The 24,340-nt window shown below is 38.3% G+C and overlaps 1 long non-coding RNA gene across 1 annotated transcript; it reads left to right on the forward strand.

Moving 5' to 3' along the window:
• The first annotated feature begins 2,845 nt into the window (after window positions 1-2,845).
• LOC122223916 lies at window positions 2,846-19,634 on the forward strand. The gene is made up of 5 exons (XR_006204576.1): window positions 2,846-3,636; window positions 6,879-6,987; window positions 10,378-10,507; window positions 12,156-12,275; window positions 19,552-19,634. It is a non-coding gene; the product is annotated as an uncharacterized LOC122223916 (long non-coding RNA).
• Window positions 19,635-24,340: the final 4,706 nt, after the last annotated feature.

The raw sequence follows: 24,340 nt of genomic DNA on the forward strand, positions 1-24,340 counted from the left end.
CAGTTGAGAAGGTTTTCAATTAATTATGTATAATAGCTAGCCAGTTTAGATGCCAGATATGATGAAAGATCCACGTGATAGGGTTGTTTTCCTCAGAATCAGAAGCACACAAAAATACCCATATACTGTTTTAGTTAGAATTTGTCCCTCTTCCCTCAGAGAATGGAATGTTTAAATATAAGTATCTCTGATATTCTGTAATTTAAAAATACAGTGATAACACACTTCAAATGCGTTGCTGAAAACGACTGAAGAAGTTGGAATCGAGTGTACAGGTAAATGCACTTACTTTTTACCAAAGAGGCTTCACTGTCACAAGTCCATTTCTATAAAGGGTGGATGGCACATGATAAAACAGTTTGATTAATTTGCGTTGTGAAAGGTCTCCGTCTGTGACCACATGGATTTCTTGTGAAGAAAGTGGTGGTGCTTTTTGATTGAGAAGAGTGAGGATAAGAACTAAATTAGATTGTAGTTTACTGGAGTTCTTTTCTGCTCTCAAGTGGAAATTTCGGTTCATTGCCCTAGGAAATCAGAGGACTGGATTTTGACCCGGATATATATCTTTTGTCAAAAGAAGATCTTACTAGATAGGTGATCTTGGGCAGTTCCGTGAATCTCTCTGGGCAGCCTTCTTATTTATAAACTGTAGTGTTCGTGTAACTACAGAAGCCTTTGAAGCTTGCAGAAATTCTGTGCTTTAGATCCTCTGCCTCTGCCTACCTTAAATATCCCTGCCTTTCAGCCTGAATAACACCTGTGCCAGCGCAGTTACCCTGTCATGGTAGAGAAGGAAACAGGATGGGATGGGGTAGCATACTGTGGTACTGACACTTGGGGACGTGATTTCTGGCATTCGTAATATACTTCCTGAAGGTAATTGGGTATGTTATTTCTATTGGCAAATTCTTGATGGACCTCACCAGGAACATCTGCATTCCAGGTAGAAGTGCTTTTATTTAATGGTACTTTCGTTTTCACTGGTGCTGATTTGGGGGTTGGGGGATTAGTAATTACAGCTCTGAAGCCTATACTGTTTTTGTATATTGCTTCAGCCTGAATGAGATACGGGTATCATCAGACTAAATAAAGTGTTGCTGTTCTCGACGTCCTCATAGACACAGTAGTACCATTGGTCTCAATGACCGAAAATGATGAAGGAGGCCACGTGCTACACTTGCCATCCTTCAGCTGTTTTGTTTACTTCGTAAGCAGATTGCTTGAGACGTTAAAGTGCTTGGCTGAGAGCCTGTTTCTAATATTCCAAGTAAGATGCAGAATCAGCAGTGGCATTTTTTTGTATCACAAATATTTGGCCTAGAAAAATGCCATTATACATTGTTTTGTTACAAGTTATCATTATAAACAAACATTAGCTGTTAAAGGTTTTTTTTTTCCCCCGTAGTCAACCTTTTTCTTGTGTGCCAGTTACATGTGTCCTTTTATGTAGTTCTGTAAGACATTTCTTTCTTTTTTTTAAATTTTTTTTTTTATTTCAGAGTTTATTTTTGCAAAGGAATATAAGTATAATAGAATAATATCCCCCAACCAACCCCATCTTCATGCTGGGAAAGATGGCTCTGCCTCCTGACAAATGGACTTACATTAAAGTCACAAACAAAAAAGTTATCTCTGAGGTATAGGAATGTGCAGTTCCTGGCCTCCCCCAAAATCCCCACTGGGACAATTTTTTTCTGTAGAACATTTCTAAGAATAACGTGTTTTAGCTTTCTTGTACTTTAGAAGACTAGATACCTTGCTAGTATTAGAAAAGTCTGTTTACTAAATTAGTTTATGCTATTTAATGGAATCTGGTAAAGAAGGCCTAAACCAAGTATTTAATAAAGTGGAAAAGAAATAAGCTTTGTAGAGCTCTTTTTTGTAGAAGGGGAAATATAGTTTTCCGGTTGATTATCACTGATTGTGTCAGAGGGAATAGTCACTGCCCTGTGTAGAGCCTTTTTTGCTGTCTCATGCTAATGTTTTCAAGAATAGTCTCAGAAATGAATACTTCTTGGGAGTTACCAAAAAAATGTTCTTTATCTTCCATCACAGTAGAGGTTAATTTTGTCTTTGTACAGTTAATATATTTTTCTTCTTTATAAAAGCTTACTTAGATTCTGATTGGTTTTAGTGAAGTGTTTTGAAATCAAAACATCAGGACAATTTCATTTCATTCATGTGGTTGCCAAACATTGATTTACATGGAGGGGGGCATTTAGGCCAATGTACTTGAAATGAGAAGACTCCCAGTGCCTGGAACGGAAATACCTCAGGCTGCAGGCTAAATTACTGTGCTTTTGTTTACTCCATTAAACCAGGAATATTTCTTCCCTGCGTGCCTTTCGTGTATTTGAAAGATGATAATTTCCTTAAGGTTTTTAGCATGATAGGAGCAAAAATGTTTTTATTTAACTTTCATCCAGCATTTGTTTGTATGTAACTCTTCTGACTGGTATATTTGAATGGCAGAAAATCCCCCCAGATTTTTATTTGCTGAAGAATACTCACTCAAACATGGTCCTGTTGATGCCTTCGGTAGGGAAAATTTTAAATTAAGCAGTGTCCAGTGTATGCTTAGGTTTGTTTTATGTATGTTATAATTCTGAATGGTCAGAGAAATTGTTTTCAAAAATTAAGCAGAAGAGGGTAATGAGAATAATAGCTAAATAAGCTGAGTTTAGGTCCTATGTTTTAGCACTTCTGTCAAAAGTAAACATTTTGAGATTAAAAACTTTGAAGTGCTATTTTCCATATTTGACCAAGAGATAAGCATCACTAAATTAAAACTGAGTAGCATGATCTAAATACTATGTTTAATATCTTAAAAGTAACATCTCTAAAATTTTCTTCCCACTGATTCATGGCTTATTAATGAAATGTTGTTTATAACTCATTGTTTTCTAGATATTTATTCCAGGAGCTGTGGTTTGAGAAATATAAATTCTCTACAGAATGCTTAAAATCCCCTTAAGAGAAACCTGAACATGGGCATTTGTTTCTAAGAGTTGACTCTTGTGTATTGGACTTTGTTGTAATTAATTTGAACTAGGGTTCGTAATAGCATATAGTGGATTCTGCTCTAATGCAAATATGTTTTCTAAAAATCATGTTTGGCATCATTGGGCAATAAAAAAGCCTTAGCATTTATGCGAAAAACAGGATTAGAGGCACAACACTCCAAAATTTCAGCACTGACACACTTAAGAATAAAGATAGGGATCTGATAAAAAAAACAGCACAGTTTTACATGTTTAATGGTTAATAAATATATAAGTATTACAATATGGCACTTTACTTTGAAAAGGACCTGGAGTGTACCTGTGGAAGTAGGTGTCAGAAGGGTCGTGGCCTGTGGGTTTTGGGAAGGTGGGAGGCAGGGCTGCTGGAATCTGAGGGCACGATGTGACCCCATGTGCTGGGGCGGGGGAGTGAGACTCAGCCCTGGCAGTGACCTGGGGACACAGCTGCTGGTGGCAGGGGTGTATGTGTCTTCTGTGTATTCCTGCATGGCTCCACTCAAGGGGCGTGGTTTTCTCTGTTTCATTTCATGTTTCTTCTGGATGAAATCCTGCAGGAGCCAACTGAAATTTGCATTTTGCTCATATTGTTTCTTAGCATACCAGTCTGCAACAAGTAAGTGTTTTCCAAATCATCATTATGTCAGAACTGACTCTGAAAGTGATATAGAGATGGAAAATGAATGGCTAGTAACCATTTATTTCTAACTTCAGAAATACTCCTTTTAAGCTCTGAAGTGATTGGTAAGAATTATGGACATCTAGGATACAAAGCTTTCTTCCTCCTTGGCAGATCAGAAACTATCCCAGTTGAAGATGTGAGCATGTTTAGATGCAAAGAATTAGGTATTTTGCTTAATAGAATCTGTGAGAAATTGTATGCCCTACATACATAATCCTGCCCTATCTCCCCACCCCCTCAAAAGAGGGAAAGAAAAGAAAATTAAGGATTTAATTTTGCAATAACTGGGCATAGCCATTATATCGTTTTCACTGATTTTTGCTTATTAAGTATTGATTTGCTTTTCATTTAGTTGACTTTTGAGTATATACAAGATTTTCAAGTTTTACTAACTGTTTTTTAAATTTTTACGTGTCAGCACTAAATATGGTAGGTATTTAAACACTTACCTTAAATACTTTAGTACCTTTACGAATCCACAAATGTGGATGCAGGTTATTTACAAATTTATTTTCATATCAACAGATAACTAAAAAGTGAGCAATAAAAAAGCACACTAGTGGTTTCATTCTGTCAGAACGTAATTGTTACACAGTATGTTATGAGGTCTTTTGACCTTCATCATTCCTAATTGCTCCCCTAAAGCTTATTTGTAACCTGGTACTAGGACACATTTGAGGAACAATGTTGAACCTGGTGATTAGGGTGCTGGGCTAGGATCTAAACCCTGTCAAAGCCATGATGTAACCAAAGGATAGCATTGTGTTCATGGTGTTTTGAAGTTCTGTACCCCCGATGCTTCCCCAGGAAAACGTACTCAAGAGTCCAAACTTGGATGCCAGAAGCGTATCTCCCAGCTCTGCTGGGTTCAGAGACGTGCAGCTGCCCATAAACCATGGCACTTAACCTCATTTCCACCCTCGGAGTACCCATTCTGCACCAGTTTGCTCTCAGATCCTGAGATCCGGAGAGAAATCTACTGGTCGTCTTCACCATTTTCACAGCTTGCAGCATCAGATCTTGTTTTCGCCCTACCCAATCCATTGGAGGACTAAGGACAGTCCCATGGCTCCTTTCTCTCCCCAGAACAACTTTCTGTGGTTTTCTAATTGCAAGTGTGAGCACCAGGCCTGAACTGAAACAGAGGCCCCAGGCAGGCTGATTTGATGTCTGTTCCCATATGATAATTCCAAAATTTGTTTACCTTTATTTCACAGAAAGGCTACAAGTTATATACTCACCCAGGGAATCCAGAGCCCAGTTCCCATCATCGGAGTGGTTTAGCTTCTGTTGTTGGTACTTGGCCCTCCGGGGGGAGGAGAGGAGGAAGGAGGTGGAAAGGGGTGGGCTTTCTCCTCACCCCCAGCACCAGTCTTCCCCTATAATACCCTCTCTTGTGGGTTTCAAAAGTTAATGCAATATTTTCATTTCCTTGATGACTCCAGCAATTTGAGGGCATTTTCTATCTTAATTCACCTCTAGGGAGCACCGAGGTAAAGTAGTTCCCATTTTTGCCCTTTCTTGCTTTTCATTCATACTTGGGGAAGATAGCAGATGTATGAGAGAATGAAGTAAAATGATCAGAAGAACATACACATTTTCTTCTTGACATTTAAGAGTTGGGGGAAGAGAGTAAAGAAAAAGAGGCAATCTTCCCTGCTTCCTTCTCAGACTGTCCTTTAGTGAGACAAAAGGTGGGCATGGGGTGGGGTTGAAAGGAAAGGCTTGGAGGGGAGATTCTTGGACCCCAAGAAAAGCCTTTTTTCCCTGGTCAGTCCAGAACATGGTCAGTTCTGAAGAACTACAGTGATGGAGCTCCCGAAAACTTAGAAAGTAAAGGAAATAAGATTACCCTTTGTGTTCAAACAGGACAATTGATACAGAACGAAGCACAATGGAAGAATAGGCACCTTAAAGCAGAGGTTAAAAACTGACGGCTCAGCCAGATCCTGCCAGTATGTTTTATTTGGCCTGCATGGAGTTAGTTTCTTTAAAAATGGATGTTATATTAAGACTAGGTGATTTCCCATGTAAAAGATTTTTGGCTCCTTGGGGGAAAAAAATGATCTAACCCCATGAGGCCTATATTATCCCACGGCTGGCCATTCAATCTCTGGTTTGCCACTGAGCCCTCCATTTCTTAAAACTTGTGCCCTTTTAATTGTCAAAGAGAACCAGAGCCAGGTATTTAGTTAATAGGACACAGATTTTAATCAGAAACTTACAGTCTAGGACAAGTGACTTCAGTTTAAAACTGGGCTCAATTCAGAATACAATAAGGACAACTAGGGAGTTATAGCTGAGGAGTAGGGGTGGGGGAGACCCATAGATGGAAAATTTCTGGGAAATGACATCAAGGATATGGGGGATTCTTGCTGAGGGCAGGTCCTTGTGATCAGATCTCGAGGAGGAAGAGGTAGATTCTCTCTGAACTGACTTAGCAGAATTCTTGCTAAAATGGGGCTATTGAAGCCTGGCAAGGACAGGGACACGTCAAGACCTAGTCAAGAAGAGGGCTTAGAGGAACCTGACTGAAGTTTGATCAAACAGCATCTTGTTGCCACAGAACTCATTTTTGCCTGACACCTGGGGTTACTTGAGGCTCTCATTGTTGCTTTCAAGAGAGAATGGATCCAAGGATGCATTGTCCAGGGAGACTCTTGAGCACTTGTAATGGGCTAATGCAATTGAGGAACTGAATTTTAAATCCTGATTCTAATCAATTTAAATTTAAAACCTGAAGCAGTGTAAAAATATTTTTCCCACATAACATAACTTTATCATTTCAGTAGGACTATATTTCACTATAACCATTGGGTCACATTAAAGTGGTGTTGTAGTGCTTGTATCCTTAAAAACACTTTTGAATGCAGGTATTAGAAAGCTTAAATTAAATATGGGGCTCACTGTCTACTGGACAGTGCTGATCTAAGCCTTCTAAGACCTGACCATGTAATTCTGAAGAATATGTCTGATGTGATGAGGCACATCCACTCTAGAGTGGATTCCCTCATGATCGTTTCCTGATGATGATCATGCTTTTATTTAATCCCTTCCCTTTAAGGGTGGGTGGGACCTATAACTTTCTAATAACTAGCAGACTATGGAAAGGTGAGGGGATGTTCCTTCTGCAATTATGTTATGTTACATGAGACTCCATGTTGCTTCCTGTCGAGTCTCCAGATGAGAACCGAGCTCTGGCCAGCATCTCATGTGCAGCCTTGATGAGGAGCCCACTTAGCCATGCCCAGGATCCTGACCCACAGAAACTGTGAGATCATAAATGTATGTTATCTTAAGCCACTAAATGTGTGGTAATTTGTTGTTCAGTAATGAAACATGTAACCTGGGCAAAGGGGGGGGGGGTGGACAGTGTAGAACTATAGTCTAGCAAAAGGGGATCTACGGGGTAGAGTGAATCTTAGCTAGTGTACTTTGAGTGTCCTCACTCTTTAGATAAGCAGTTCTCGGTGGTAATACATAAGGCTTTTGGTTCAGGTGACTTCCTGACTTCCTGACTTCCCTGGTTTTTATTTCATGCTCAGGAAACCTTGTTCATTATTATGCGTCCCCTGTGTAGGTCCACTTCAGAGAGAAGAAGTTCAGTTCCATCTGACTTGCGAAGGTGAATTTGGATGCCTTGTGGGATTTGTTTAATTGGCTGGATCCAGGCCACTGGGGCATGGTTGAAATTGACCTGATCCTACTGCTTGGAGGCCTGTTGGCTGTAGTTTTAGTGGATTGCTGTGTGAGACAAATTAAACAGTTGATCCCAGCCTCTGTCAGATTGATCAGTGATCAGTGGAATGAATGGTGCATTCATGAAAATTTCTCCAAGACTAAGATGGTGTAGAAACGAAGGGTAGAAATTGTGGAGAGATGCTTTTCCAAAGTTCTTTGGTGTTTGTGCACATCGTGAAAGCAGAGGCACTGGCTGTGCCCTTTCTAGACCATCTTTCCAAGGATGTTTGTGCAGTGAACAGCTTTGCTAAAGATAGAGGGGATATCTCCCTTTGGAGCAAAAAGCAGTATTGCTTAAAGCCTTGGAAGATAGACTTAGTGTCTCCCTTTGGAGCAAGGGACACTAGTAGTATAAAAAATTGGGGTTCCCTAAACTCTCTCCCTCTTTTGTTCTGCAACTTTCTGCATGTGCTGTTATTACCTGACCTGCTTCTCTCCTTGTGTTCAGGGAACTGGCCCAAGAAAATGCTAACATTCTGCCTCTTGCTAGTGTTTTAAATGATGCAGTCCTTTGTCTTAGACCCATGGATCTTGTGTCTTCTTTCAGCATTCATGGAACGGTGCAGATTAACTTGTTAGCTTGCAAGCAAGCGAGCCTTCATAGGTCTTGAAATTTGTGTTGGATAACAATAATAGAGTCAAGATTTTCTTTCTTATGCAACAGAAGTTAATCTATTCATGATTAAACCTTTTCCAGAATGGATTGGGTGCCCATATGTGTTTCTACTGCCTGGAAAAAAATATTGTTACTTGTTTTGTTGGATAAAACTGCTCCATTATGTCTGAAGCTTGTATCAATGAGTGGATCTTCCTAGGAGTGAAGTTATCTAAGACTGTCACATCTTTTACGCTAGCTTATTGTATTAACTTTTCCAGGGCTTCAGTTCTGTCACCTACAAATGAGAAAATCATATTGTCTAAGGTCCTTTCCAACTACAGTACTTCTAGGCAATATAAAAAAAACAGCATCACTTTAATTTTATTTATTTGATAAGTCCTTACATTGTTTTTGCTACGGGACAGGTACCAGTCTTAAGTGCTTTTCAAATAACTCATTTAAACAAGGCTAATGTTGTAGGTAAGGAAACTGAGGCAGAGAGTTAAGTAATTTACTCAGGGTCATCCAGCTAGAAAGTGACATAGCTGGGGTTCAAACCCTGGTAAAGTTTGTACGCTTTCCCACAATGCTGTGCTGCTCCCAGCTTTTCATTGAAAAAATGATTCACTTTCTGCCCCGTGAGAACTCAGGAAGCCACAGGAGAGAATGAAACAGGTCCCTGCTCTTCAGAATCTGCACACAAAGTGAGAATTTTATGCTCTGTGTGTTTGTCCCACAGAAGGTCTCCAAGGTAATCATTTGCCTAGAAGAATACCTTTTTAGAATGTAAAAGTGTACATTTTTAGGTTGAGTAGTTGGCTCCAGGTTTTTAAATGCCTTATTTATGATTGTTCACATAAACCTTACGGTTCTAATCTGTTGGTGGTAAACTAGGTTAGACTTCGGGGAACTATGGAGACATAATTGGCCAAAAGGCTTACCTAGTTAATACCTAAAATAAGATTAATAAAATTATGTATAGAAATTAAAATAGTTACACTGAATCATTTTCTTTGAAAGTTTTTCATCAACCCACATCTCATTTATGTATGCTAATATGAGCTTCTTGAGGATAGTAGTAGAATCTTTCTCATCTTTGTGTCTGTATCTATATTATACCTAAGACAATATTTCTCACTGTATTCATTTAAGTGTTGAGTGAATGATCATTTCATTTTTATAGTATACAAGATGATTCTACGTATCTGGCAAGGGCCTGGCAGGAAGCAAAATTACACTCAGGTGGTCCAACCGAGCAGGCTTGCATGAAGGAACTACTTACTAAAGACTGAAGGGAACAAACTTAGTGAAGGAAACAAACAAGGGATGCGGAGGCACCGTGCTGTTATGACTCCTAGGTCGAAAGGGGCAACTATTATACAGCAACTGCATGGAGCCCAGGGACAGACTGACAGAGCTGTGACTGGCACAGCAGACAGGAAAGAGAGACAAGGAGGATAGATACCCCTGTGTCTCCTGCCACCCTCCAATCTCCTCCCAATAATCCTCTCGTTGGCCGAGCCCAACTGGAATACTGAATGATAAGGAGTGTATAAAGGAGGGAGGGGGACAAAGGGAAAATAGCAGGCTAGAAACATCTGGAGTTGTCTCAGTCCATTCAGGCTGCTATAACAGAATGCCATAGACCACGTGGTTTATAAACAACACAAGTTTAGTTCTTAGTTTTGGAGACTGGGAAGTCAAGAACAAGGTTCTGGCAAGATCCAGTGTGAGGTACAGACTCACTTGCTGGTTCATAGAAGGTTGTCTCCTCCTTATAGGTTCACATGGCCAGAAGAAAGGCGTAGGCAGCTCTCTGGGGTCTCTTGTAAGTACTAATCCCATTCACAAGGGCTCTGCTCAGATGACCTACTCACATCTCAAAGGCCCCACTGCCTCCTACCTTCATGTTACTGGTTAGGATTTCAAGATTAATTTTAGGGGGATGCACATTCATTCTATAGCAGGATTGAAGCATGCATTATCATTTAATGCAATTTGATTCACCACTTGCAAAAATATTAAATCTTCCCTCTATCAGTTATGTTGTCACGCATGTTTTATGAAAAGCCCAATGTGTCCTAGATGTTTTCCAGTTAATTGTTTAATATTCACTTTGCTAAGAATTTCCATAAAGTACTGAATCTAAATCATCAGTAGGTGGTGCTGCTGAGATTGAATCCTGAAAAATCTAAAATAGACATTTAACTGAAGATTAATCTAGTATTCAGATAGGTTATTTGGGAAAGAATGTTACAAGCCAGTCAGTTTCTGATTCATTGTTTTTTCACAACATCTGTAAAGCATCGGTTTTTACAATTTTGATTTACTAACAGTGTGGAATAATATTCTGGATTTGCCCAACAATCAAAGGAGCAGCACCTAAGTATCTCCACAAAATCTGGAGGATGGGCGTGATCTAGAACACTGATCATGTTCTGACCTGCTGTACTGGCAGTGAGGAAGGTAACTATTGCCTTCTTGTTCTAATTTACTTTTAGAGGCATAAGCGATAAAGCATAATGTGTACCAAGATATTTTAAGTGATTCAGTTAAAATTTTCTGGCGAAGAGAATTACTTGCAAGGAACTTCACAACTTTATCTCTGGCAGTATCATCTTATGAGACAAGTGTGGGCAATGATTTGTTGACCCACTGAGATACCATTTTCCTGTCACCCCTCAGGAAACAGAGTATTACGGGCCTTGACCGATAGCAATAGGCCCATAAGAACCATGGAGTTGTACAATGTCTTACCTGCCATGGATTTTTAACATGCTGAAGTCTTTTGTCACTCAAATTAGGTAGTTGGTAAAATATAGATTCTCAGGCCATTTTCCTGGAGATTCTGATTTAGTGGATCTGAGGTAGGCTGGAAATCTATAGTAAGTGTCCCAAGTGATCCTTATGGCCACACTAGTTCGGAAAACACGGATATTCTGTAGCTTGCTTTTGACCTAAGTTTTCTTACACACTTGGCCCGAGGCTTCACAAATATTTTAGGGTCACCATCACCTTTGAGAAGTTGAAGAAAGCTCTGGACCTCTCCCAGAAAAATACTCCTACCCAGAGTTTTACGTGTAATTTCAGATGCTTTCAGAGATTTTCACAGTACATCTGTATCACCTGTCTTACAAAACCCCATCATACAGAATCAGCTCAAAATTCCCCAGCCTAGATTCCAAGCTTCCTGTAACCTTGGTCTACCCTATTGGTTGAGCCTTGTGCCACATTATTCCCATCATACTCAGGAGCTATAAAGATGAGCAGATTTTTTCAGATTATATTCCTGGATACATGGAAAAATTAAAATCAAAGGAACCAGTATGGTTTTCTTGAAGTCTATATGAATTTGTCAAAATACAGAATATAATCTACTAAGGAAATGCTCTAGGTAGAATTTTATAGTTTGCAATCATTGGCTTTTTCTGAGAAAGTAGACTGTGTTGATCCATCAAGATATATGTATCCATTTATTCTCTTCTCAAAGACCGGCCTCTTGTTTAGAGCATAAGTTGGGCTGGCCATGCCATACCACAGCAAAAACCATTCTGCTTCATTCTAGTGGTGAAGCTCACGAGAGCTTGGAACTCACATTGATTTCTCCCATCTTTTAACCACAAAAATCTGTCAGTGTGAGCAGACCTGGATTCTACCAGCAGTTAGACTTGTGAAGTCACTCAAAGTTTTTAAATTATTGAGACTAATAGGTTTATTATTCATCTGAATCAATTTATTAGCAGCCTGATTCTGACTGTGATATAAATTCAGAGTATGACTGTCATTGCAGAGGAAAATCATACAGATTAAATACCTTGGTCACATCTCCCAAATAGATGTTTAAAATAGAAATTATATCTGGGCCATTATCTCTGGTGGTGATTTAACCATTACATATTGTTTATTTCTATATTTATTATCATGATTAGCTAGATGTTTACATGAAATTGGTTTATCCAAGTTTAGGTAATATAGGAAAAAAACAACTATTATGTAGCAAGACACAGTTTTTAAAAACTGTTTTTTAAACATGCAGTTTTAAGATATAAACGTAGTTCTTTGTATGTATGAGATTTTTATTTCTTTAACTCCCATTGTCTCATTTTATCAATAGCATAAGGTTGAAAATGGAATTCAGATATTTGAGCACTAGTGGGATTCAACAGTGACCAAGTGGACAGAAAAAAACCGCCTGACTGCCTGACTGCCATCTTTTGAAAGTCCCATTTACAAGGTTGGCCCTCGACTTGCATCTGGGAACTTGTATTTGGGGAGGGTTCCCATCACTCCCAGAATTGATGGGTGGCTCACTTGTGCCCAAACTATTTGCACCAATGGTGTGGTTTTGCGGAATACCTGCCTTCCTTTAGGGAGTCTGGAATTTGGGGATATGCCAGGCAGAGGGCATGATCCCCCTCCGGTAAAAAGCCCCAGGCGCTAAGTCCAATGAGTTTTCCTAGTTGGCAACATTTCACACATGTCACAACTTGTTGCTGGGGGGAATTAAACTCATCCTGTGTCACTCTACTGAGAGGAGGCCGTTGGAAGCTTGTAGCCAGTATACAAATAATTACACACAATATATACAATTTTGTGAGTTTGGATATATGAATACACTCATATTAACCATCACCATAATCAAGGTAATGAACATATCCACCACTGCCCAAGTCTCCTGGTGTTGTTTTGTTGTTTTTGTAGTAACAACACTTAACATGAGATCTGTCCTCTTACAAATTTTTAAGCACATTACTGCTGACTACTGGCACAATGTAGTATAGCAGATCTCTGGAACTTACCTTGTAGAACTGTAACTTTATCCCCATTAAAGAAGAACTCCCCATATCTCCCTCCATTCCCTGGTAACCACCATTCTATTTTCTACTTGTATAATTTGACTTTTTAAAATTTATTTATTTTTTCTCTGTTTTTAAATTGAAGTTTAACATACAGTATGATATTAGTTTAAGACATACAACATAACGATTTAACAACTGTATACATTACTCTGCACTCACCACAAGTGTAGTCACCATCTGTCACTGAACGATGTTACAATATTAATGACTGTATTGCCTATCCTGGACTTTCCTGTGTGCTTATTGAATAGTTTATGACTAGAAGTTTGTATCTCTTAATGCCCCTTATCTGTTTCACCCATCCCCTGCTACACCTACCCTCTGCAATTACCAGTCTAGTTTTTTGTTGTTTGTTTCTGTTTTTTTAGATTCCACATATAAATGAAATTACACAGTCTTTCTCTGATTTATTTCACTTAGCATAATACCCTCTAGGTCTATCCATGTTGTTGCAAATGGCAGGATCCCATCTTTTTTATGGCCGAGTACTATTCTGTGGTGTGTATGTATGCACATCTTTATCCACTTATCTATGGATGGATACTTGGGTTGCTTCCATATTTTGGCTATTGTAAATAATCCTGCAACAAATGTTTATAAGGGAATGGTCTAGTTTCATTCTTTTGCATGTAGGTATCCAGTTTTCCCAACACCATTTGTTGAAGAGACTGTCCTTTCCCCGTTGTATATTCTTGCCTCCTTTGTTGTAGATTAATTGACCATATATGCATAGGTTTATTGCTGTGTTTTCCATTTTGTTCCATTGATCTGTGTGTCTGTCTTGGGGGCAGTAGCGTCCTGTTTAGATTACTACAGCTTTGTCATGTGTCTTGAAATCTGGGATCGTGATACCTCCAGTTCTGTTCTTTCTCAAGATTGCTTTGACTGCTTGGAGTCTTTTGTGGCTCCATACAGATTTTAATATTATTTGTCCTAGTTCTGTGAAGAATACTTTTGGTGTCTTGATGGAGATTGCATTGAATCTGTAGAATGCTTTGGGTAGTGTGGGCATTTCAACAACGTTAATGCTTCTAATCCTTGAGCATGGAATACCTTTACATTTGTTTGTGTCATCTTCAGTTTCTTTCATCAGTGTCTTATAGTTTTCAGAGTACAGATCTTTCATTTCCTTGGTTAAGTTTATTCCTATGTATTTTATTCTTTTTGGTGGATTGTTTTCTTAACTTCTCTTTCTGGTAGTTCATTATTAGTGTATACAAATACAACAGATTCCTGCATATTATTTTGTATCCTACAACCGAATTCATTTTATAAGTGTTTTGGTAGAGTCTTTAGGGTTTTCTATATACATTGTCATCTCATCTGCAAATAGTGGTGGTTTTACTTCTTCTTTACCAATTTGGATGCTATCTATCTATCTATCTATCTATCTATCTATCTATCTGATTGCTGCAGCTAGGACTTCCAGTACTCTATTGAATAAAAGTTCAAGAGTGGGCATCCATGTCTTATTCCTGATCTTAGAGGAAAAGCTCTCAGTTTTTCACCATTGAGTATGATGTTAGCTGTGGGTTTTTCATATACAGCCTTTCTTATGTTGAGGTACGGTCCCTCTGAACCTATTTCGTTGAGAGTTTTTATCATGAGTGAATGTTGTACTTTGTCACATGCTTTTTCCACATCTGTTGAGATCATATGATTTTTCTTCTTCACTTTGTTTGTGTGGTGTATCACACTGGTTGATTTGCAAATACTGAACCACCCTTGCATCCCAGAAATAAATACTACTTGATCATGGTGAATGATTCTTTTAACTGTATTGGTGGATTTAGTTTGCTATTATTTTCTTGAGGATTGTGCATCTATGTTCATCAGAGATACTGGCCTGTAGTTTTTTTGGATTTTGTTTTGTTTTTGTTGTTTGTTTGTTTTTTGTAGTGTTTTTATCTGGTTTTGATATCAGGATAATGCTAGTCTCATAGAATGACTTTGGAAGTTTTTCTTACTCTTCTATTTTTTGGAATAGTTTGAGAATAGGTATTACTTTTTTAAATGTTTGGTAGAATTTACCTATGAAGCCATTTGGTTCTGGACTTCTGCTTGTTCAGAATTTTTTGATTACTCATTTAGTTTCATTGCTAGTAATTGGTTTGTTCAAATTTTCTGTTTCTTCCTGATTCAGTTTTGGAAGATTGTATGTTTCTAGAAATTTATCCATTTGTTCCACATTGTCCAATTTGTGGGTATATAATTCTTCATAATATTCTCTTAAAAGTCTTTGTATTTCTGTGGTGATAGTTATTATTTCTCTTTCCCTTCTGATTTTATTTATTTGAGTCCTTTCTTTTTTCCTGATGAGTCTCTCAAAAGTTTCATCAGTTTTGTTTATCTTTTTGAAGAACCAGCTCTGGTTTCATTGATCTTTTTTATTGTTTGTTTGTTTTTGTCTCTATTTCATTTATTTCTGCTCTAATCTTTGTTATTTCCATCCTTCTATTAGCTTTGGGCCTTATTTTTCTTTTTCTGGCTCCTTCAGGTGTAAGATTAGGTTGTTTATTTTAGATTTTTCTTGTTTTTTGAGGTAGGTAGACCTGTATTGCTATAAACTTTTCTCTCAGGACTGCTTTTTCTGGCAGATTTTGGACTGTTAGTTTTTGATTTTCATTTATCTCTAGGTATTATTTTCTTTTCTTTTTTATTTCTTGGTTGATTCATTCATTTATTAGTAGCATGTTTTATACTTTCCATGTATTTCTGTTATTTCAATATTTTTCTTGTAATTGATTTCTGGTTTCATACCACTGTGGTCAGAAAAAATGCTTGATATGATTTCAGTCTTCTTGAATTTATTGAGACTTTGTTCTAGTTTAGCATGTAATCTGTCATAGAGAATGTTCCATGTGCACTTGAAAGGAATGTATTCTGTTTTCTGTTTTCGCTGGGCTGTCCTGTATATATCTGTTAGGTCCATCTGGTCTCTAATGTGTCATTCAGAGCCACTGTTTCCTTGTTGATTTTCTGTCTGGATGATCTGTCCATCAGTGTAAGTGAGCTGTTAAGGCATCCCACTATTATTGCATTATTGTCAATTTCTCCCTTTATGTCTGTTAATAATTGCCTTATTTAGGTGCTTCTCTGTTGAGTGCATAGATATTTACAATTTTATATCCTTTTGTTGGATCGTTCCCTTTATCATAATATAGTGCCCCACTTTGTGTCTTGCCACAATCTTTGTTTTAAAGCCTGCTTTGTCTGATATAAATATTGCTGCCTCATTTGTTTTTGTTTTGTTTTTGTTTTGCATTCATTTGCGTGGTATGTGTTTTTCCATCCCTTCACTTTCAATCTGCATGTATCTTTAGGTCTGAAGTGAGTCTTACAGACAGCACATAGAGGGATCTTATTTTTTATATCCATTCAGTCACCCTATGTCTTTTGATTGAAGCATTTAGTCCATTTACATTTAAAGTAATTATTGATAAGTGTGTACTTACTGCCACTTTGTTTCTTGTTTTTTTAGTTATTTTTGTAATTCTCTCTTCTTTTCTTCTTCTCTTGCTCTTTTCCCTTGTGATGTGATGGTTTTCTTTAGTGATATGCTTAGATTCCTTTCTCTTTGTTTTTTATGTATCTATTATAGGTTTTTGATTTGTGGTTACCATTAGGTTTCTATATAACATCTTACGCATATGGCAGTCATTGTTAAGTTGATGGTTACTTAAGTTTAAACCCGTTCTTAAAGTATTAAATTATAATCCCTCCACATTTTATGTATGTGTTATGATATTGTACATCCTTATTCTGATTTTTGTAGAGGTAATTGATTTTACTACTTTTATGTTTTAACCTCCATACTGGTTTTGTAAGTGATTGTGCAAGTACTTTTATTATATGTTTGCATTCACCTGTGAGTTTTTTCTCTTTCACAATTTTCTTCTAGTTACTGCCTTTTCTTTCCACCCAAGCAAGCCTTTAATATTTCTTGTAATGCTGCTTTATTGGTGATGAACTCCTTTAACTTTTGTTTGTTGGGGAACTCTTTATCTCTTTTTCTATTCTAAATAATAACCTTTCTGGGTAGATTGTTCTTGATTGCAGATTTTTTTCCTTTGAATATATCATGCCACTCCTTTCTGGCTTATAAAGTTTCTGCTGAAAAATCAACTGATAGTCTTATGGGATTTTCCTTGTAGGTACTTGTTTTATTTTCTCTTGCTGCTTATGAAATTCTCTAACACTATTTTTTTGCCATTTTAATTAAATCTGTCTGGGTGTGGCTCTCCTTGGGTTAATTTTGTTAGGAGTTCTTCCAGAATCTGGATGTCTATTTCCTTCCCCAGATTAGGGAAGTTTTCAGTTACTATTTCTTTAGAAGAGTTTTTTGCTCCCTTCTCTCTTTCTTCTCCTTCTGGGATCTCTATAATGTCATGCTGTTATGCTTGATGATGTCACTGAGTTCCCTTAACCTATTCTCATTTTTCATTATTCTTTGTTCTTTTTGTTCTTCAGCTTGGTTGCTTTCCATTACTCTGTCTTCCAGATTGCCCACCTGTTCTTCTGCATCCTCCAGTCTGCTCTTGATTCCCTCTACCATATGTTTTGTTTGTTAATCAGTTCTACATCTCTAACGGGTTCCTTTTTATATTTTTCTATCTCTTTGTTAAAGGTCTCCCTGAGATCCTCCACTTTTTTCTCAAGTCTAGTGAATATCTTTATGAACATTACTTCAGATTGTTTATCACGTATTCCTAATCTCCATTTCATTTAGCTCTTTTGCTGTTATTTGACATATTGCTTAATTTGGGACCTATTCCACTGTCTCATTTTTCCTTATTCTCTGTTTTCTATGTCTTAGGAAAGTCGGTTATATTTCCTCGTCTTGAAAGTAGTAGTCTTGTAAAGAAGAGGTCCAGTGGTGCCCTATAGCATAATGCCCTCTGGTCATCACAACCCGGCATCCCAAGTGCGTCTCCTCTGCGCACTACACATGTTCTACTATTGTGGCTGAACCCTATTTGCTCGGTCCAGTCAACTGCAATGACCTACTGTGCCTGCTGTGAGTGCACTGGGCAGGGTTTGGTCTCTCACTGATGAGTAGCCTTTTTGCGGTCACCATGGGCTTGTAGATGGGTGATGTCAGTAGTCAGACTAGCTGTCCACACTCAGTTTGTCTGCTGCAGCTTCTTGTGCACTGAACAGCTGGGCCATCTCCCTGCATAGCCAGCTAAAAGCCTCACCTGCTGGAGCTGTGAGAGCACTGGTGTGTGGGGTTACCTCCCTTTCCCTCTAGGGCAGGAATCACTTTCCTGGGGCACTAGTCCCTGCTGGGGCTGCTTGAAGGGTGTGGCAAGGCAGGAGTTGCTTTGGGGGGATATCTGCCAAGATGGGTGGTTTGGATAGGGCAGGACCATAGGGGAATGTGAGGGCAGGACGTGCAGTGCCAGCAAGATAGGCGGAGAGAGTTTGGACTGGTTCCCCCAAGTGTATGGCTGTCTAAGCTGGGGGGAGGGAAGAGAAAAGGTGCCAAACAGCACTTTTGTTCTTGGAGAAGTCTCCTAAAGATCTCGTCTCCTCGAAAGTATGTTCTGAGATTGGTAAATGAATCTCCTTTATGTAACACCCCATGTGCTTTTCAAATTGCTGTTTCTATGCTGTGTCTCAGCAGAGCTATTTAGTATGTTGGCTCTGTAAGGGTGGAAACTCAGTTGCCTCTTGCCTTCTGGCCCTCCCTGAACTAAGCCCACTGGTTTTTAAAGTACCTGGAATTAAGCTTCGCTAATTCTGAAAGCTCAGGAAGTTAAGCTTCCCTGGTTTTCAAACTAAATGTTATGGGGATTTGTCTTCCCAGCATAGGTCCCCAGTGCCTGGGGTGCCTGGGGTGGGTCTGAACCTCCCCCTTCTCCTAGCTTGTGGATTCCCTCCTATCTGTGGTTAGTCTCACCATGGGTGTGGTTCCCAACCGTGTCTCTGCCCCTCTTACTCTTTTACACGTGGCCTCTCTATGATTAACTGTGGAAGTTCTGTTCTGCCAGTTTGGGTTTTTTTTTTTTTTTTCCAGAGTTAGTTGTACACATGTAGCTGTTATCTTTGTAGGCCCATGAAATGAAGTGAGCTCAGCATCCTCCTCCTCCTCCTCTGCCATCTTCCTCTGAACTCTCCTCTACATTTGATTGTCTTGATGTTTCTTGTAGGAGGAAATTATTTAGCATTGGTCCTCCTGTGATTGAGTTATTTCACTTCACATGTTTTCCGGGTCCACCCATGTGTTGCAAACAGTAGGGCTTCCTTCCTTTTTCAACACTGAATAATATTCCAGTGTCTGTTATACCATGATTTCTAGACCCATTTCTATATCCATTCATCTGTTAATGAGCACGGGGGTTACTTTCACAACTTGGCTGTTGTGAAATGCTATAATGAACATGGGAATGTAGAAATTTCTTCAAGATCCTGATTTCAGTTCATTTAGATGAATACCCATAAGTGGGTTTGCCCCATCATGTGGTAGTTCTATGTTTTAATATTTTGAAGAACCTCCATGAGATTTTTCATAGTGACTGCACCATTTTCCATCCCCACAAACTGTATACAAAAGTTCCAGTTTCTCCATATCCATTGTAACCACCTTATTATTTTGGAGGGTGGGTATGTGGAATAATAGTTATCCTAACAGGTGTTGTCTTATTCCAGATTTTAGGGGAAAAGATTTTGGCTTTTTACCATTGATTGCAATGTGGGCTGTGGGCTTTTCATATATGGCTTTTATTGAGTTGAGGTAAGTTCCTTCCATACTTTTTATTTATTTTTTGAGAGTGTCATGAAAAGATGCTGAATTTTGTCAAGTAATTTTTTTTTGCACTTACTTTAAATGATCATGTGATTTTTGTCTTTCATTCTGTCAACGTGATGTGTTACCTTGTTTGATCATGTGTATTGGTCCATCCTTGTGTCCGAGGGATAAATCTCACTTGATTAGGGTGTATGATCCATATACCATTACTGTGCTGTCGGGTTAGGTTTGCTAATATTTTGTTGAGGATTTTTACATTCCATGTTCATCAAGTATATTGGCCTGTAGTTTTCTTGTGGTGTTTTGTCTGGTGTTGATATCAGGGTGATGCTGGCCTATACAATGAGTTTGGAAGTGTTCCCTCTGTTTTTTGGAAGAATTTAAGAAGGATTGCTATTAATTATTTTTAAATGTTTGATCGAATTTGATGGGGTCCTTGAGCAAATGGCTAAGATAGAATTCTTGAGATGTCTTTGGTGTAAAAAGGTAATTTTATTAAAGCACGGGGATAGGACCCGAGGGCAGAAAGAGCTGCATTGGGGTTGTGAGGAGTGACTGCTTATATGCTTTTAAGTTAGTGGGGGTTAGGGATTAAGTCTCTAAGGAGAAAGCTCTAAGGCTTTGAAGACCTTGAGGGACTAGCTGCTGTTAGGATAAGGTAACTTTTAGTCTTTAGTAAAACAGAAACACTAAGGCAACGGGGCAGCCATGATTTCCCTGAGCAAGGTCACACTCTGTACGTTTTGGGTGTCTGTCAGTGGGCCGCAAGCTGTAAGGAGATGTAATTTAAGCTACATTTTTCTTGCTTTTGTGTCCCTCATCATTTCCGCCCTGAACAGTTAGACCCTTAAATCTTTAAGGTTGTTGAAGGTGGAAGGTCTCATCTTCTGAATCTTCTTCCTGCCGACTTAGGGGTGTAGAGATGTCCCGTACCTATGGGTCAAGGTTGGTCAGTTGAGAATTTAATAGGAGTTAGAAAAGGCTAAGACAGCTGTAGCTAGAGTTGATAACATATGGGAGGCTCCTTGAGCAGAAAGGATTATCTGTTGGCTTGAAGTTGTGGCAGCAAAGGAGTCTTGGCACCAGGTGGAGAGACATGGGAGAGAACAGCAAAACACGATGAAAATAACACAAAGAAAAAGAAGCCCACATAAGAGTCCTTTGATAGTTGACACAAATCTTTCTTTTGTCCAGAAATTGAACTAATTATTAAAGGAAAGAGAGAGATCATTTAAAGTGCCAATCTGAGTATTTGTCAGTTAGAAACTCGGAAATATTTTTGCGGCAATCTGGACTGTATACACAGCATTCTGTTTTTATGAGACCATAAGCTCTACCTTGTGCAGCAGCGAAAACATTAATGCCATTTTATTTTGTAGAATTGTCCAATGCATTGGAGTTATTTTCGTGTTTAATAATGCAATGTTATTTTGAGAGTCATTTAAAGCCTTGATTATATAACAGGTGGTGTTAACTATCATACTGATTTCATTTTGCTTAGCAATTAATCAGGTAATTAATAAGAGGCACTTTTAGAGAAACAAGAAGTATGTAGATTAATGGTTAGAGCAAATTACCAACCCAATAACTGTCAGAAGACTTTGAGATGTCTGGCCTGCGACATCCTCAGATGGAGTGGGGATGGGCAGTGGGAATCAGATGGGTTTTGGTTGGTTGGTTGGTTGGTTGGTTGGTTGGTTGGTTTGTAACTCAAATGCCTGTGATGTTCCTTTTGAATGGCCCATTGAGCAGCAGGCACAAAGATGTCTGTACATGGGTTTTGTGACAATTTCTCTGAAGTTTACCTCAAGTTGTCTAGTTTAGGCAAACAACAAACATTTAAAGACCATCAGAACTAGAACTTAACATCCGTAAAGGTGTGTTATTGAAACATAATTTTTCTCTCTAATTAACCCTCATTTCCAGAGATAGCCAAATCAAGACTAATTCATTTATAGAACGAGTCCACTTTTAACAAAGAAGACCTAATTATTTACATAAGCTCAGCAAGAACGGCAATTGGTCATAGAGATCTTTTAAAATTTGCTCAGCTGGAAGTTTTTATAAGGAATCTCTAGATTGAACTTTTAGTAGTTTCGCCGGTCCAGGAGCCCCAAGCCAAGCACTTGCCATCAGACATGCCTGCAAAACCTGTAGCTTTGGGTGAATTTCTTTTCACAAGGTCTCAAAGATATTCTGAGGTTCCTGCACCTGCCAGGAAGTGACGTTCTTTACTCACCTGGTAAGGCTGCTGGGAACTCTGTAAGCAAGGTATCAGGCCATCATTTCCAAGGGGCTCTATGGCTCCATGTTTTATAAAGTCAACCTTCGTTCCTTAAAACTGGTTATATCTGAGTCTAAGCCTGTCTCTCTCAAATATGACATCCCAGTCAAAGCCTTGGTAAAATAATCAGTATTTCCAATGGTGACCTGTTACAAGGAGAACAGATTCTTACTGAACTTTTGCAAATACCTGTATTTGCCATGAAAGAAAGAATACTCAACTGAGAGCTTTTGAATTTCAGAGGGTTCAGGTAGAGAGAAAAGTGAAATGTCTCAGTTTGTTTACAAATGAATACTTTATCACATTTCTGTATGCTATGGGTATCTTAAGAGAAAGTTTCCTTAATCTGGAGAAGCAAACAGAGAACCAGCAATATTTCCAACAAGAGTCACACAATCTATAATCCTTCTCAATTTATTTAGTCCCGTGTTACTAATTTTTGTTCAGTTTGAATACAGGTTTTTAATTCTGGAAATTTTTACCCATTTGTTTTATGATCTTAAAGATGTGAAATACCTGTACTTGTCCTAAAAGTCCTTTTTATAAATCTCCTTAAACATAAAACATATTTTGTAAGTGCATCAGAACAAGAACTATAAATGACAAAAGACTCAAAAATGGACATGGTCAACAATCTGAGGGGAGCGTTCATTATGATGCAATTGACAAGGAAACTCAGTTATTTCTGTGACACATAGCAGTCTGATAATTGGAATATCTGGTGATGACCTTATACCAAAACATATTAAAACTTTAGGAATTATATATATAATTATATTTGAGCAGTTATAGCATTTACCCAAGCAATACGACCTAAGGTTTTCCATTGTTTGTTTGACAGGGTTTTCCAGGTAACACATCAAATAAAGAGGCCCATTTGGTCAAAAAGATTTCATTGACAATTTAAATCCTGGGAAGTTTGTTAAAACCTTAGGAAGTTAGAAAGCACATCCTAAATAGGATTATAGATCATTACAAATCTTAATTATTTATTTAACCAAGGTGGCAATAAGAGATTCTCAAGGCATGTATGTAGGGTATATAGTTGTTAGCAAAGCCTAGCTCCTTTAACATTGAGAAGTTTTAACTAAGTGATCAAAGACCTGATAAAGACAAAACATAAAGCTTTGGTTTTTCTGGCGGACAAAAGAGAAAAGACATTTGTTTACTTTTTTTTTTTTTTAATCAAGAGCAGATCCGCAATCCAAGAAAACTGTCCTTTGAACAGAGAGAAAAGCAGAATTTTAATCTTATACCAGTGTATTTTAAAAATCCATTCATTTCAACCTTAGTCCATCCTAACCACCCAAAATTTTCCTTTCAAAAGATTTCCCTTCACCAACCTTCTACAATTTTCCTTTGCATTCACATTTTGTCTCAAGCCATGTCTCTCTGAACAACCAGTTTCATTTAGGACAAAACTACTTTCTTTTACCTTCAACAAAAATGTATGTCCATTCCTTATATATTTTTTGACATATATCCTACTTTTCTACGTACAGAGTTGTTTTCCTTACTTCCGTCAGTCTTAATTACGTTTATAAGAATTTTAACTCTTAGAAACCTTAGTCTCCAGTGAAAACTAAGTAGTAACCAATTGTGAAGTGTGACACCAGAATATTTTAGATGGAAAAGTTATGAATCAACTAAGCACAAAGCAAATTTTCCAACAGCCTCAAATATCCTTAGTTTCTCTGCACTAAGTCAAAAACACAAACCTGTGTTTAATAATATGTCAGCATTTTATCCAATTTGGAAAGACCTAGATGTCCAATGAATTCAATCCAGTTTATCATCCAAACAAAACCTTAAAGTTTTAGGTTACCAAAGCTCTTGAAAGCTATCTTAACAATTACCCACAAAAACTTTGCGAGAGACAAAAGGAACCATTATTTTCAGCCATCTTTTTTCTGACAAATTGCAACAGAGATATCCATGAGCTTATTTGACCTTAAAGAAGCCTAGGTAGGAAAAGTTTTGTATTTAATGCTGCTAACTCTAAAGACATGGCCATCTTAATTAAGCCAACAAACTTAAATTAGTTCAAATACCAAATATGTTCCATTTGGGTCCACTTAAAAAGTCCATCACTTTGGGGGCGCCTGGGTGGCTCAGTCGGTTGAGCATCTGACTTGGGCTCAGGTTGTGATCTCGTGGTTGATGAGTTCGAGCCCTGCATCCGGCTCTGTGCTGATGGCTCACAGCCTGGAGCCTGTCTCAGATTCTGTGTCTCCCTCTCTCTCTGCCCCTCCCCAGCTTGCACTCTGTCTCTCTCTCTCAAAAATAAATAAACATTAAAAAATTAAAAAAAAAAAAAGTCCATCACTTTGTTCACCATGCCACTTTTTACCTGGGGCCCCAGTGAGGAAATCTGAAGTGGGTGGTGTAAGTCCATGAGGGTGCCC

The sequence above is a fragment of the Panthera leo genome, chromosome B4 (assembly GCF_018350215.1).
Source record: "Panthera leo isolate Ple1 chromosome B4, P.leo_Ple1_pat1.1, whole genome shotgun sequence".
Lineage (NCBI taxonomy): Eukaryota > Metazoa > Chordata > Mammalia > Carnivora > Felidae > Panthera > Panthera leo.